The following is a 16898-nucleotide window of genomic DNA, read 5'->3' as shown; positions in this document are numbered from 1 at the left end:
TAGCTATGGGCTTCCCTTGTGGAGCTAGTTTCGCCAATTTAGTCATGGCCAAATGGGAAAAAGACACCATTTTTGATAACCCTGGACTGAATGAGTGTATTTATTATTACACCCGCTTTTTAGACAACATTTTTATGATTATTAAAGGGGGTGTTGAACTAGCTGCTGAAATTCTGGAGCAGTTTAATAGGTCCACCACCTTTCTCAGGTTTACTAGTAACTTCCACATAGATTCTATGAGCTTCTTGGATGTTGAACTATCTAAAGATAGACCCCAGAAAAAATATCTAGCAAGGATTTTCCGAAAGAGTACTTACTCTATCATTACAGTAGTTTTCACCAGCTGCACCAGAAGAGGAGTGCAGTGAAGGGCCAACTGGTATGAGCGGCCAGGATGACTACGGAGGATGACCACTTCTTTGAGGAATGTGAACTCTTGAAGTCCATGTTATTCAAGAGGGGGTACCCTATTGAGTTGATTGCTGACCTTATAAGGAAGGTGAGTAGTAAAAGGGCCTCTGGCCACTTCAGACCCATCCTCTCCCAAGGATGGACAGCAGCTCACACTTTTGAAACCAACGTCTCAGTAGAGATAGAACTGAGTAACCCCGTAGTTAGGAATAGTACTGGATCACAAAGGGAGCAAAATTGTTTGAGATTTGTGACTACATTCTCTTTAGATTATGAATCCCTGACCACAATACTGGGCAAAAACTGGCAGTTGTTACTGTCCGATAGGGATATACAAGGAAAGTTGGGAGAAAAACCGCTGGTCACCTGGAAAAAAGGAAGGAACCTAAAAAAACTTACTAAAAGTAGTAACAGCACTTTTAGAGGCACCCCAGGGACATTTAAATGTGAGGCATGTAACCAGTGTCGACACATTGCTACAGGGTCAAAATTCATTATTAGGGGGCAAGACTATTTCCTGAAGAACAAGTTTAACTGTAACTCCAAAGTCTTAGTCTATGTAGCATTATGTCAGTGCTGCCCTACTTTTTACGTAGGCAAGACTGATCATAAGTTTAAGGAGAGGATTTACAAACATGTTTATTACATTAACAAAAGGAAAATGGAGAGCCCACTAGCTAGACACTGCACTGGAAACCCTAACCACTGTTTCAAATTTAAGGCCATCAACTCAATTGAGATGAATAGTAGAGGGGAGGCATCTACACTTATGTTGGAGAAATTGGAACATTTGTGGCAGCTTAGACTCAATGCATGCTTTCCACCGGGCTTGAATGAAATTACTTCTATTCTATGTGTGCTAAAACTAAAGAGCCTTAAGAGATAGTAGCTGCACACACTCTATTTTTGTTGGATGGTTAAATAATAGATGCTCATTAGCCTTAGGGAGGTTACAATTGCTAAGTTACACCCACCTTTTATAGGTTAAAAGAAACATTACACAACACAGTTTTTTATGAAGATTACTACTTCCACAGGTCCCTGAACATTAGTTATAATTAAAGTGAACTAACTACGATTTTAATTAATACTATTTCATTTACTATATGTTCAGTTATAAGACAACAGAACTTTGTTTTTTTATAAAACTAAGGCACTCATTTTACCTAATGACAACAAAAAAACAAACTGTTTGAATTCAGTATTTTAGGATTACACCTTTAAATTATGTGACTGTGCTTAATTGGCTTAATTGTATTAACAAGTATGATTCACTAGGAGAGTACTTAAACTTGTTTTTTTTTCCGAGCACTATTGTCTGAAGAAGTTAGGAGAAGTGTTTCCTAACGAAAAGCACTTTACACTTTGTGACTTGGATTCTGTGCAGCCAGATCGTTTTTAACTTTTTATTGCTTGGCAGTTACCGGAGTGTGCACCGGACTACTGATTGCTGTAAGCTTGTTTTACTCAGCTATTAAACCTTGTTGGACTTTGCAGTGTATGCTCGTCTTGTCTTGTGCCTATTAGTTTTTGGACGTTTTTAGTAAACATGTCTCTTGTAATGTTTGTTTTTATACAGTACTTCATTGTAGTCAGTTTCTCTCACATGTGCAAAATTATCACATGTAATTACTTAATTACATCATGAATGCAGCTATAAAAAAATAGAGATGGATTTGAACCCTGTATCACCTGTGCTCAAAATAAGAGCTTACTGTTATTACACATGCTGCCACTGAGTCAGCTAGGCAGCAGATATTTTTCTTCCACTCAGTACTGTCCAAAGTCCTGAGTGCTGCACCTCTCTGTTTAGTGTGTTTGCTCGGATGAAGGCAAACAAATAGAACTCTCATAATTTTCTGAATGAAGCAGAGACTCACGTTTTCATTTCACTTAATTATGTGCAAACAGAGAAAGCAGTATAAAAACTTTTTTACTGTCCTAAACATGTCTGATATGAACTACTTATGAACACCATAGTATCCGTTAACTGTTTCTACATAGTCAATATAGCTAGGCACTTCTAAAGTTCAAGTAGTAGTCATGTGCATACTCTTTGTCATCGATTGAGCAAACCAGCTGCTTGCAGGTGTGCTACAGAAAGTGCTTAGTAGCATGTAGTACTTATGTTTAATGTCCATTAAGTCTTCATCTCATTAAAATCCATGTAAAAACATAACCAAAGGGAAGGTAATTTTTAATGACTAAACACATATTTGCACTGAGTCATTTTTTTACCTGCACCAATGCACTTAAAACTTGGTATGCCAGTACTAGTTCCCAAATGTCAACTACACTACAGAAATAAATAGCAAAACTACACTGTTACATATCAAGTGCACCTTTATAATGACAACAGACATTCAGATTGTCTAATACATGTATTAATGTGGACAGCAATCCTTCACAAATATGAACATACATACATACATAGTTGCATCAATGCTGATCATAAAACATGTGTGTGTCTGTATGTGACAATAAGATTGTAGTGTATACAAACATACTGGGAAACACATGCATATGTCTCAGTTCTTCTACATGCATTCCTGACAGCTATTTGCATGTAGATTGACAAGCTGTCTCTTAAAGTGTACAGCACATTGGAAAAACAACAGGAAATAGCACATCTGTACTTTGCACACCACTCTCATAACAGGATATGTTACCCACATCATATAATGATGATGGCATCATATATAAAGAGCACTATGACAAGGCAAAAACATACTTCAGGGATATTGCAATCATTGACTACTGTGTTTTGTAGAGGGGAACAAAATACTTACATGTGTGTTAAATTAGCCCGGCAGTCACATTATGTGTGTGTCTCTATGTATGTGTAAGTGTGTGTGCATAGTCAGAGGGACATTAGTCTGTATCCTACTATCATCAGTTTGGTCCCTATAGCCTGCCGTCTGGCACTTCTAGCCATAGCCCATGATATTCTCTTTGCAGGTCATATGGGCATAAAGCATACAGGGATATGTATTATGCAGAGCTTCTATTGGCCTAGAATTTCCAGAGATGTAACAAGGTATTGCAGGACCTGTGAGCAGTGCCAAAAGGTGGGCAAGGCAGGAGAGAAGGTGAGAGTTCCTTTGATGCCTTTGCCTGTGATTGAGGGCCCATTTCGGAGGGTGGCTATGGATATTGTGGGGCCTCTGAGTACCCCAAGTTCCACAGGGAAAAAGTATATACTAGTGGTAGCAGATTATACTACAAAATACCCTGAGGCAGTGGCTTTTTCCTCTTTTGAGGCAGAAAAGGTGGCAATGCTTTGTTAGAGATTTTCAGCAGGGTAGGTTTTCCAAAAGAGATACTGGACTGACAGAGGTGCCAATTTCATGTCAGACCTGCTGGCTTGTCTGGGGAAGTACTGTGGGGTGAAGCATCTAAAGACCACCCCTATCATCCCCAGACTAATGATCTTGTTGAGAGGTTAAACTCTATACTCAAGTCCATGCTGCGGGCATCTGCAGACCAGTTTGGGAGGGAGTGGAAAGAATGTTTGCCCCAACTGTTGTTTGCTTCCAGAGAGGTTCCCCAGGAATCCACAGGTTTTTCACCCTTTGAGTTGTTGTATGGACATAGAGTGAGAAGATCTCAAGATTTAATTCATGATTAGTAGGAAGGTGAGTGTGACTTTCATAAGGAGTCTGTTGTGGCATATGTCCTAAAAATCAGGACATGGCTCAGGGAACTCATGGGCTTGGCCCAGGAGAACCTTGCAGAAGCCCAACAGCAGAAAAAGGTCTAGTATGACAGGAATGTTCAAGCTAGAGAGTATGCTGTAAGGAAGCAGGTAATGGTTCTCATTCCTGTCAGACACAACAAGTGGCAGGCAGTTTGGGAGGGACCCTACAAGGTGGTAATGAATGTCAGTGATGTTAACTACATTGTAGAACTGCTAAGCAGGAAGCAGGGGCACAAATCATACCACGTTAACATGATGAAACCTTACCATGATAGGAGGCCCTTGTGCTGAGTATTTGCAGTGGATTACAGGAGGAGTCTGAGGGAGATCTGGTGACTTATCACCTCAGTGAGGCTCAGACTGATACCTCAGTGGAGGGGGGTAGCAATGTCCCAGCAGCTATCTCCTACCCAGGTTCGAGAAATCCGAGCAATGTTACAGGAGTTTGGGGACATGTTCACTGGGAAACCAGGGTGCATCCAACCGGTGCAGCACCAGGTGGATACAACACCCCAAAGGCCTATTAGGCAGGCCCCTTATAGGATGTCTGAGAGAGTAAAACAGACTCTGAGAGAAGAGATACAGGAAATGTTGGAACTAAGGGTAATTCAAGAGTCCAACAGTCCCTGGGCCTCCCCAGTGGTGCTGGTGCCAAAGAAGGTTGGCAGCACCAGGTTCTATGTGGACTACAGGAAATTAAATAGTCACACAGAGTCAGATGATTTCCCCATGCCTAAGACAGATGAAGCCCTAGAGTAGCTGGGTGGGGCTAAGTATCTTACCACCATTGATCTTAACAAGGGTTACTGGCAGGTGCCCTTGACTCCCATTGCTAGAGATAGGTCAGCCTTTGTGACTCCTTTTGGCTTGTATGAGTTCACAAAGATGCCCTTTGAGATAAAAAATGCCCCAGCAACTTTCCAGAGGCTGGTAGATCATATCCTAGCAGGAGCAGAAGGGTTTACCCTTGCTTACCTAGATGATATTGTCATCTACAGCCATTCCTGTCAAGAGCACCTTCAGCATGCCAGGGAGATGCTGGGCAGACTACAGAGGGCAGGGTTGGCAATTAAGCCCAGCAAATGTCAGGTGGGTATGGCAGAGGTCTCCTACCTGGGACATATTGTGAGGAGTGGTAAGATCAGGCCAGAACCTGCCAAAGTAGAAGCCATTCAGGCATGGCCTGCACCTGTTACCAAAAAGCAGGTGAGGGCATTCTTAGGGACAGCAGGGTACTACAGAAAGTTCTTCCCCAGTTATAGTACCATAGCTGCTCCCCTCACAGACCTGACAAGGAAAAACAGGCCAGATAAGGTATTGTGGACCACAGCATGTGAGTAGGCATTCCAGAAGCTTAAAGAAGCTTTGGAAGGACCCTCTGTGTTAGCCAGTCCAGATTACAGCAAATAATTTGTTGTGCAGGTGGATGCTTTGAACCATGGAGTGGGGGCTGTAGTTATCCAGATTTCTTCAGAGGGAGAAGAACACCCAGTTGTTTATCTCAGTCATAGGCTCCAACCCAGGGAGGAATGATATGCAGCTGTAGAAAAGGAATGTCTAGTCATAGTGTGGGCACTGCAGACACTTCAGCCTTATTTGTATGAAAGGAAATTCACTGTAGTTACAGATCACAATTCCCTAACATGGCTAAATGAAGCCAGCCAGCAAAATGCCAAGTTGCTAAGATGGGGCCTAGGGTTGCAAGCATATGATATGCCAGTGCAGCACTGCAGGGGGGTTAGCAACGTCAATGCAGATGGGCTCTCAGGACAGGGAATGGGGTAAGGTATACTCAGATAGACTCAACCTTCTCAAGCAACATTTCTAAAGGGACACTTGAAAAACTAGCTTGAGTTCTTGGGGAAATGTGAAAAACGGAGGGGCTGCCAGCCCAGCCAGATAGAATTTTGTAGATAATTCTATGTCATTGTAAATATTAATATAATTCACAGGCTTGTTATACAAATGTAAAGAGAACTATATGTTATGATTAAACTATATGTTGTACTGAGCTTCAAAAATGTAACCACAGTGCACCCTGCTGGAAGAAAGCTGTTAAGCAAAGAATTTTACAACTGTGTTTGATCTCAAGCTCGGAGACAGGATACCTGGGCTGGGAAATTCTTTCTATTGTCTTAAGACATCGATAATTACTAGGTTTCACATGTAAAAGTGTCTTTTATTGCTGTGATTTCCTGGCTGGTGCAGCTTACAAAGAAATATAAATTTTGAGTTTCTGTTAGTTTGGGAACTAAAGGAGAAGTGATAAAAAGTATGTAATCTGAGATGAGTCAGCAATACTGTGTATTATCAATTTAAGACCTTTTCAGAGAGAAAGATTGAGCATTTTGCATCTTGTCTTGGCTCTAGTAAGAACATCCACTCACCAGCACTTGCTTGCTCTGTATGTAAGTAGTATTTAGAACACCGAGTTCTCTTAGAGATAGATAGAAATAGCAAGATTAGACTAGCTGTTCTCTATATTTATGTCAGACTATCCTAAAATATTGTTTTAAAGTATTTATTGTGATTTCTGAACTCTGTAATGTCATTGTGTTGAAGTAATAAATATTGTCTTGTGTTTTTATTTATTATTAAGTATTTTTAAACCTTTCAACTGTGGCTGTTTTGTGTAGAGATAATTTAAGCTCTAGTGTACTTGCATGTAGTTGCTGATACTGTATAAGCCACTCCAGTAGCTTTAGCCCAGGGTCACACTTACAATTTGGATAACAGTAATATTGCACAGTTGAATTTGACACCCTTTGGTAAGGGCCTTTATAATTGCTGATAATAGTGGTTGGTGGCAGTTGGTACTACCTTGTAGTCTGGGCAGAAAGGGGGCATAGTCAGAGAACCTGTGCCAGCCTCCCCAGGAGTATATAAATCAAATCTCAAAGTGTGTGTGTGTGTGTGTGTGTGTGTGTGTGTGTGTGTGTGTGTGTGTGTGTGTGTGTGTGTGTGTGTCTGCTACTTGGATAGGGACATGAAGCACTGGTTGAACAGAGAGGGTGCTGAAAATGTTGGCTTGACCACTAGGCTGAGATCTGAACCCTATAGCTGTGCCAGTGGGGAGTCTTATTGGGGATCCGAGAGATAGGGAGAAACCAGCCCCAGACTGACTGTGATCTCTGTGTGTTCTTAAGGGGAATTGTACTTTACTGTGTGTGTACTTGTTATCCTCCCAATGTGGATGCCCCTCACTGGTGCTAGTGGTGAGGATTGCAGCTCCTTGATTACTGGGCCAGGGCACAGGCATCACAATGTCGTCCACTATAAGTTCTCCACCATCATTCTAAAAGTCATACTTTTGCCATGGGGCCTGCGTTAAGTACTGAGTTCTATAGCTGGTGTATATAGTTATGTAGCGGTTCTACTCTCACTGTAGTCGACTGATGTGTGTGTGTGTGTGTGTGTGTGTGTGTGTGTGTGTGTGTGTGTGTGTGTGTGTGTGTGTGTGTGTGTGTGTGTGTGTTTAGTCAGAGAAATATAAGCATGTACCCTACTGTCAGCAATCCAGTCCCATGGAGTACAAATATTTTGACAGTCATACATGGCTACCCATCCATTTCATGCAGGCCTCCCAACATCATCTCTTAAAAATGCATTGATAATGTCATCACCTATAAATTGTCCAGTAGCATTGAAAAACTCAAACTTGTGCTGTGGAACTTGTGTTAAGTAATGAGTTCTCTAGCTACTATACCAAGTTAGGTAGGGGTTCTAATCTCACTGTAGTGAAGTGGTGTGTATATGTAGTCAGAACCGCATGAGTCTATATCCTACTGTCAGCAATCCAGTTCCATGGAGTACAAATATGTTGACAGTTGTACATTCCTACACATCCCTTTCATAAAGGCCTGGCAACTCTTTCTCGTAAACATACACTGCTGATGTCATAAAGTGTTGTTTGACACTCTAAAAGCCAGATTTATCCTGTGATGCTTGCATTAAGTACTGTGCTTTGGAGATAGTTAGGTAGGGGTTCTACTCTCACTGCAGTCAACTGATGTGTGTGTGTGTGTGTGTGTGTGTGTGTGTGTTTGAGTTCAGTTGGCTCACATTCAAGAGAAGATTTTAGAACAGCATGTGAGACACTTCTACTACCATCTTCTTCTCACAAACATACACTGCTGATGTCATCAGCTATAAAGTGTTGTCTGACACTTTAAAAGCCACAATTGTGCTGTGGAGTTTGGGTTAAGTACTGTGCTTTGGAAATAGTTAGGTAGGGGTCTACTCTCACTGCAGTCAACTGGTTTGTGTGTGCATTCAACAATTAGTAGGGTGACAATTTTAGAACAGCATGTGAGTCCACAGCTGTGTCAGACACTCCTCCAAACATCTTCTTGTAACATATATTGATGATGTCATCCTGTATAACATACATGCTAACTGTATTCAAGTCAGAATTGTGCTGAGGCAGTAACATTAATTACTGTGTTTTCATACTTCTTGACCTAGATATTTAGGGGTTCTAATCTGACAGCATGCAACTTGAGTGTGTATAGTTTCAAATATTACTTTTCAGACAATTTTACACTATGTAACTCCACATCCATATCAAATACTCCTCCTTATATGTTCTTCTCAGCATACAATGATGCTATCATACCCCATAAAGTGCAATGTGACAGTGTTAAAGTCAGGCATATGTGGTAGTGCTAGTGTTACATTGTATAGATGTTATTTTCTATATCTACACAGGTGTAATTTTCAAATCAGACCCAGTCTACTGCTGTTTAGTGGTTGGTCGCACATTACAGTCATTGTATGACCTTGTGAATTGCTTTTCATGTCACATCCATTTAGGAGAACCTTTAACATAGCACCATGCATCTGACATCCTCTTTTTTTCTTCTGGCCACATGACATCCTTCTTACAGAGGATTGGTGGATGTCCTCATGTCAAATATGCTTACACACATCATGAAGCAGAGTTGTTCCATGAGCCTCTGCAAGCCATCTCCAGACCACTGCATGTGTGTTTGGTAATTCTGTCATGGTGTGGTGCACTTGTCACATATGGACAGTGGTCATATGTACTGCAATCAAAAAATACACACATGCACATATAGCCTTGCTATCTTCCATCATGTAGATATATATAGTTTGTTTTAAATGGTAAAATAACAGCTAGAAATGTATGTGATGTTGTCCGTTAGCTTACTAATTCCTATGTCCCCATGAACATTTCACATGCCAAAGTTGCTGTCATCAACATGTGCTATGGTTGAGGTGTGGATATATGGTAGCCTACAAGAGGGTATTACAATCCGTGATGTGAGGTAAGTTATTGATGACCACAGCTAACATTTCATTACATGTTCCTTCCATAGCAGCTGTAGTAGTATGCCTCTTAAGAACTGTTGACCTGGGATGATACTATGTATATTGTTGGCTTAGCAAGGCATGTGTTTTTGTACTGGAGAAGATCAACATTCTATGCAGTTCTCATTTAACCATCACAGTGACACTTACAATATGGCACACGTGTGCACGTGTATACCCAGCATCAGTAAATACTCTGTGACATACATCAATATAAATTCATACTGATGACATGGACACATAAGTCTTGTTTCATCCACATGTTGTGATATATACAAAAATATGTTTTGATTCAGTTGCAACCTTGTGGAATTCATTGTATGCACAATTGTGTTGATATTGCCAAGGATTATTGAGGTGGTCACCAGCACCATTACATTACTTGTCCTATGTCCCCATGAACATTTCACAAGTCAAAGTTGCTGTCATCAACATGTGCTATGGTTGAGGTGTGGATATATGGTAGCCTACAAGAGGGTATTACAATCCGTGATGTGATATTTTGTTATTTGCTAGTAATTACAGGTGTAGGGGTAGTCACATTCTTTGATTTCCTGTCCTTGCCTATTTAAGTGGTACAGTGTGAAATATTTTCTGCTTAAAAACCTCAGCTTTGGCCGGCTAAGAACTTGCTATATTCAACTGGATGTATAAGAGAATTTAAGTACCTTTATCTGCTCTTTTTTTCAAAAAATACAGTATTTAAATTGATTTTAACTGTGTGGAAGGAATATTAGCTGAACTGGAAGTTAGTCAGTGTTTGCTGAATTTTGTTATTTGCTAGTAATTACAGGTGTGGGGGTAGTCACATTCTTTGATTTCCTGTCCTTGCCTATTTAAGTGGTACAGTGTGAAATATTTTCTGCTTAAAACCTCAGCTTTGGCCGGCTAAGAACTTGCTATATTCAACTGGACATATAAGAGAATTTAAGTACCTTTATCTGCTCTTTTTTTTCAAAAAATACAGTATTTAAATTGATTTTAACTGTGTGGAAGGAATATTAGCTGAACTGGAAGTTAGTCAGTGTTTGCTGAATTTTGTTATTTGCTAGTAATTACAGGTGTGGGGTAGTCACATTCTTTGATTTCCTGTCCTTGCCTATTTAAGTGGTACAGTGTGAAATATTTTCTGCTTAAAAACCTCAGCTTTGGCTGGCTAAGAACTTGCTATATTCAACTGGACGTATAAGAGAATTTAAGTACCTTTATCTGCTCTTTTTTTTCAAAAAATACAGTATTTAAATTGATTTTAACTGTGTGGAAGGAATATTAGCTGAACTGGAAGTTAGTCAGTGTTTGCTGAATTTTGTTATTTGCTAGTAATTACAGGTGTGGGGGTAGTCACATTCTTTGATTTCCTGTCCTTGCCTATTTAAGTGGTACAGTGTGAAATATTTTCTGCTTAAACCCTCAGCTTTGGCTGGCTAAGAACTTGCTATATTCAACTGGACGTATAAGAGAATTTAAGTACCTTTATCTGCTCTTTTTTTTCAAAAAAATACAGTATTTAAATTGATTTTAACTGTGTGGAAGGAATATTAGCTGAACTGGAAGTTAGTCAGTGTTTGCTGAATTTTGTTATTTGCTAGTAATTACAGGTGTGGGGTAGTCACATTCTTTGATTTCCTGTCCTTGCCTATTTAAGTGGTACAGTGTGAAATATTTTCTGCTTAAAACCTCAGCTTTGGCCGGCTAAGAACTTGCTATATTCAACTGGACGTATAAGAGAATTTAAGTACCTTTATCTGCTCTTTTTTTTTCAAAAAATACAGTATTTAAATTGATTTTAACTGTGTGGAAGGAATATTAGCTGAACTGGAAGTTAGTCAGTGTTTGCTGAATTTTGTTATTTGCTAGTAATTACAGGTGTGTGGGGTAGTCACATTCTTTGATTTCCTGTCCTTGCCTATTTAAGTGGTACAGTGTGAAATATTTTCTGCTTAAAAACCTCAGCTTTGGCCGGCTAAGAACTTGCTATATTCAACTGGACGTATAAGAGAATTTAAGTACCTTTATCTGCTCTTTCTTTTCCCAAAAATACAGAATTTAAATTGATTTTAACTGTGTGGAAGGAATATTAGCTGAACTGGAAGTTAGTCAATGTTTGCTGAATTTTGTTATTTGCTAGTAATTACAGGTGTGGAGGTAGTCACATTCTTTGACTTCCTGTCCTTGCCTATTTAAGTGGTACAGTGTGAAATATTTTCTGCTTAAAAACCTCAGCTTTGGCCGGCTAAGAACTTGCTATATTCAACTGGACGCACAAGAGAATTTAAGTACCTTTATCTGCTCTTTTTTCAAAAAAATACAGTATTTAAATTGATTTTAACTGTGTGGAAGGAATATTAGCTGAACTGGAAGTTAGTCAGTGTTTGCTGAATTTTGTTATTTGCTAGTAATTACAGGTGTGGGGTAGTCACATTCTTTGATTTCCTGTCCTTGCCTATTTAAGTGGTACAGTGTGAAATATTTTCTGCTTAAAACCTCAGCTTTGGCCGGCTAAGAACTTGCTATATTCAACTGGACGTATAAGAGAATTTAAGTACCTTTACCTGCTCTTTTTTCAAAAAATACAGTATTTAAATTGATTTTAACTGTGTGGAAGGAATATTAGCTGAACTGGAAGTTAGTCAGTGTTGGCTGAATTTTGTTATTTGCTAGTAATTACAGGTGTGAGGGTAGTCACATTCTTTGATTTCCTGTCCTTGCCTATTTAAGTGGCACAGTGTGAAATATTTTCTGCTTAAAAACCTCAGCTTTGGCCGGCTAAGAACTTGCTATATTCAACTGGACGTATAAGAGAATTTAAGTACCTTTATCTGCTCTTTTTTTTTCAAAACAATACAGTATTTAAAATGATTTTAACTGTGTGGAAGGAATATTAGCTGAACTGGAAGTTAGTCAGTGTATGCTGAATTTTGTTATTTGCTCGTAATTACAAGTGTGTGGGGTAGTCACATTCTTTGATTTCTTGTCCTTGCCTATTGAAGTGGTACAGTGTGAAATATTTTCTGCTTAAAAACCTCAGCTTTGGCCTGCTAAGAACTTGCTATATTCAACTGGACGTAGAAGAGAGTATAAGTACTTTTATCTGCTCTTTTTTTCCCAAAAAATACAGTATTTAAATTGATTTTAACTGGATGGAAGGAATATTAGCTGAACTGGAAGTTAGTCAGTGTTTGCTGAATTTTGTTATTTGCTAGTAATTACAGGTGTGGGGGTAGTCACATTCTTTGATTTCCTGTCCTTGCCTATTTAAGTGGTACAGTGTGAAATATTTTCTGCTTAAAACCTCAGCTTTGGCCGGCTAAGAACTTGCTATATTCAACTGGACGTATAAGAGAATTTAAGTACCTTTATCTGCTCGTTTTTTCAAAAAATACAGTATTTAAATTGATTTTAACTGTGTGGAAGGAATATTAGCTGAACTGGAAGTTAGTCAGTGTTTGCTGAATTTTGTTATTTGCTAGTAATTACAGGTGTGGGGGTAGTCACATTCTTTGATTTCCTGTCCTTGCCTATTTAAGTGGTACAGTGTGAAATATTTTCTGCTTAAAACCTCAGCTTTGGCCGGCTAAGAACTTGCTATATTCAACTGGACGTATAAGAGAATTTAAGTACCTTTATCTGTTCTTTTTTTCAAAAAATACAGTATTTAAATTGATTTTAACTGTGTGGAAGGAATATTAGCTGAACTGGAAGTTAGTCAGTGTTTGCTGAATTTTGTTATTTGCTAGTAATTACAGGTGTGGGGTAGTCACATTCTTTGATTTCCTGTCCTTGCCTATTTAAGTGGTACAGTGTGAAATATTTTCTGCTTAAAAACCTCAGCTTTGGCTGGCTAAGAACTTGCTATATTCAACTGGACGTATAAGAGAATTTAAGTACCTTTATCTGCTCTTTTTTTTCAAAAAATACAGTATTTAAATTGATTTTAACTGTGTGGAAGGAATATTAGCTGAACTGGAAGTTAGTCAGTGTTTGCTGAATTTTGTTATTTGCTAGTAATTACAGGTGTGGGGTAGTCACATTCTTTGATTTCCTGTCCTTGCCTATTTAAGTGGTACAGTGTGAAATATTTTCTGCTTAAAAACCTCAGCTTTGGCCGGCTAAGAACTTGCTATATTCAACTGGACGTATAAGAGAATTTAAGTACCTTTATCTGCTCTTTTTTTCAAAAAATACAGTATTTAAATTGATTTTAACTGTGTGGAAGGAATATTAGCTGAACTGGAAGTTAGTCAGTGTTTGCTGAATTTTGTTATTTGCTAGTAATTACAGGTGTGGGGTAGTCACATTCTTTGATTTCCTGTCCTTGCCTATTTAAGTGGTACAGTGTGAAATATTTTCTGCTTAAAAACCTCAGCTTTGGCTGGCTAAGAACTTGCTATATTCAACTGGACGTATAAGAGAATTTAAGTACCTTTATCTGCTCTTTTTTTCAAAAAATACAGTATTTAAATTGATTTTAACTGTGTGGAAGGAATATTAGCTGAACTGGAAGTTAGTCAGTGTTTGCTGAATTTTGTTATTTGCTAGTAATTACAGGTGTGGGGTAGTCACATTCTTTGATTTCCTGTCCTTGCCTATTTAAGTGGTACAGTGTGAAATATTTTCTGCTTAAAAACCTCAGCTTTGGCCGGCTAAGAACTTGCTATATTCAACTGGACGTATAAGAGAATTTAAGTACCTTTATCTGCTCTTTTTTTCAAAAAAATACAGTATTTAAATTGATTTTAACTGTGTGGAAGGAATATTAGCTGAACTGGAAGTTAGTCAGTGTTTGCTGAATTTTGTTATTTGCTAGTAATTACAGGTGTGGGGGTAGTCACATTCTTTGATTTCCTGTCCTTGCCTATTTAAGTGGTACAGTGTGAAATATTTTCTGCTTAAACCCTCAGCTTTGGCAGGCTAAGAACTTGCTATATTCAACTGGACGTATAAGAGAATTTAAGTACCTTTATCTGCTCTTTTTTTCAAAAAAATACAGTATTTAAATTGATTTTAACTGTGTGGAAGGAATATTAGCTGAACTGGAAGTTAGTCAGTGTTTGCTGAATTTTGTTATTTGCTAGTAATTACAGGTGTGGGGGAGTCACATTCATTGATTTCATGTCCTTGCCTAATTAAGTGGTACAGTGTGAAATATTTTCTGCTTAAGCCTCAGCTTTGGCCGGCTAAGAACTTGCTATATTCAACTGGACGTATAAGAGAATTTAAGTACCTTTATCTGCTCTTTTTTTTCAAAAAAATACAGTATTTAAATTGATTTTAACTGTGTGGAAGGAATATTAGCTGAACTGGAAGTTAGTCAGTGTTTGCTGAATTTTGTTATTTGCTAGTAATTACAGGTGTGGGGGTAGTCACATTCTTTGATTTCCTGTCCTTGCCTATTTAAGTGGTACAGTGTGAAATATTTTCTGCTTAAAACCTCAGCTTTGGCCGGCTAAGAACTTGCTATATTCAACTGGATGTATAAGAGAATTTAAGTACCTTTATCTGCTCTTTTTTTTTCCAAAAAATACAGTATTTAAATTGATTTTAACTGTGTGGAAGGAATATTAGCTGAACTGGAAGTTAGTCAGTGTTTGCTGAATTTTGTTATTTGCTAGTAATTACAGGTGTGGGGTAGTCACATTCTTTGATTTCCTGTCCTTGCCTATTTAAGTGGTACAGTGTGAAATATTTTCTGCTTAAAACCTCAGCTTTGGCCGGCTAAGAACTTGCTATATTCAACTGGACGTATAAGAGAATTTAAGTACCTTTATCTGCTCTTTTTTTTCAAAAAAATACAGTATTTAAATTGATTTTAACTGTGTGGAAGGAATATTAGCTGAACTGGAAGTTAGTCAGTGTTTGCTGAATTTTGTTATTTGCTAGTAATTACAGGTGTGGGGGTAGTCACATTCTTTGATTTCCTGTCCTTGCCTATTTAAGTGGTACAGTGTGAAATATTTTCTGCTTAAAAACCTCAGCTTTGGCCGGCTAAGAACTTGCTATATTCAACTGGACGTATAAGAGAATTTAAGTACCTTTATCTGCTCTTTTTTTTCAAAAAATACAGTATTTAAATTGATTTTAACTGTGTGGAAGGAATATTAGCTGAACTGGAAGTTAGTCAGTGTTTGCTGAATTTTGTTATTTGCTAGTAATTACAGGTGTGGGGGTAGTCACATTCTTTGATTTCCTGTCCTTGCCTATTTAAGTGGTACAGTGTGAAATATTTTCTGCTTAAAACCTCAGCTTTGGCCGGCTAAGAACTTGCTATATTCAACTGGACGTATAAGAGAATTTAAGTACCTTTATCTGCTCTTTTTTTTTCAAAAAATACAGTATTTAAATTGATTTTAACTGTGTGGAAGGAATATTAGCTGAACTGGAAGTTAGTCAGTGTTTGCTGAATTTTGTTATTTGCTAGTAATTACAGGTGTGGGGGTAGTCACATTCTTTGATTTCCTGTCCTTGCCTATTTAAGTGGTACAGTGTGAAATATTTTCTGCTTAAAAACCTCAGCTTTGGCCGGCTAAGAACTTGCTATATTCAACTGGACGTATAAGAGAATTTAAGTACCTTTATCTGCTCTTTTTTTTTCAAAAAATACAGTATTTAAATTGATTTTAACTGTGTGGAAGGAATATTAGCTGAACTGGAAGTTAGTCAGTGTTTGCTGAATTTTGTTATTTGCTAGTAATTACAGGTGTGGGGGTAGTCACATTCTTTGATTTCCTGTCCTTGCCTATTTAAGTGGTACAGTGTGAAATATTTTCTGCTTAAAAACCTCAGCTTTGGCCGGCTAAGAACTTGCTATATTCAACTGGACGTATAAGAGAATTTAAGTACCTTTATCTGCTCTTTTTTTCAAAACAATACAGTATTTAAATTGATTTTAACTGTGTGGAAGGAATATTAGCTGAACTGGAAGTTAGTCAGTGTTTGCTGAATTTTGTTATTTGCTAGTAATTACAGGTGTGTGGGGTAGTCACATTCTTTGATTTCCTGTCCTTGCCTATTTAAGTGGTACAGTGTGAAATATTTTCTGCTTAAAAACCTCAGCTTTGGCTATATTCAACTGGACGTATAAGAGAATTTAAGTACCTTTATCTGCTCTTTTTTTTCAAAACAATACAGTATTTAAATTGATTTTAACTGTGTGGAAGGAATATTAGCTGAACTGGAAGTTAGTCAGTGTTTGCTGAATTTTGTTATTTGCTAGTAATTACAGGTGTGTGGGGTAGTCACATTCTTTGATTTCCTGTCCTTGCCTATTTAAGTGGTACAGTGTGAAATATTTTCTGCTTAAAAACCTCAGCTTTGGCCGGCTAAGAACTTGCTATATTCAACTGGACGTATAAGAGAATTTAAGTACCTTTATCTGCTCTTTTTTTCAAAAAATACAGTATTTAAATTGATTTTAACTGTGTGGAAGGAATATTAGCTGAACTGGAAGTTAGTCAGTGTT

The 16898-nt window shown here is 38.2% G+C and overlaps 1 pseudogene; it reads left to right on the top strand.

The window, feature by feature from the left end:
- Nucleotides 1-394: 394 nt before the first annotated feature.
- Nucleotides 395-16898, top strand: part of LOC122789872 — a 77826-nt pseudogene continuing 61322 nt past the window's right edge.

Source organism: Protopterus annectens, chromosome 15.part0, assembly GCF_019279795.1.
Source record: "Protopterus annectens isolate FY-2018-M chromosome 15.part0, PAN1.0, whole genome shotgun sequence".
In the NCBI taxonomy this organism is placed as follows: Eukaryota; Metazoa; Chordata; order Ceratodontiformes; family Protopteridae; genus Protopterus; species Protopterus annectens.
This window is presented reverse-complemented; position numbering and strand designations above follow the sequence as displayed.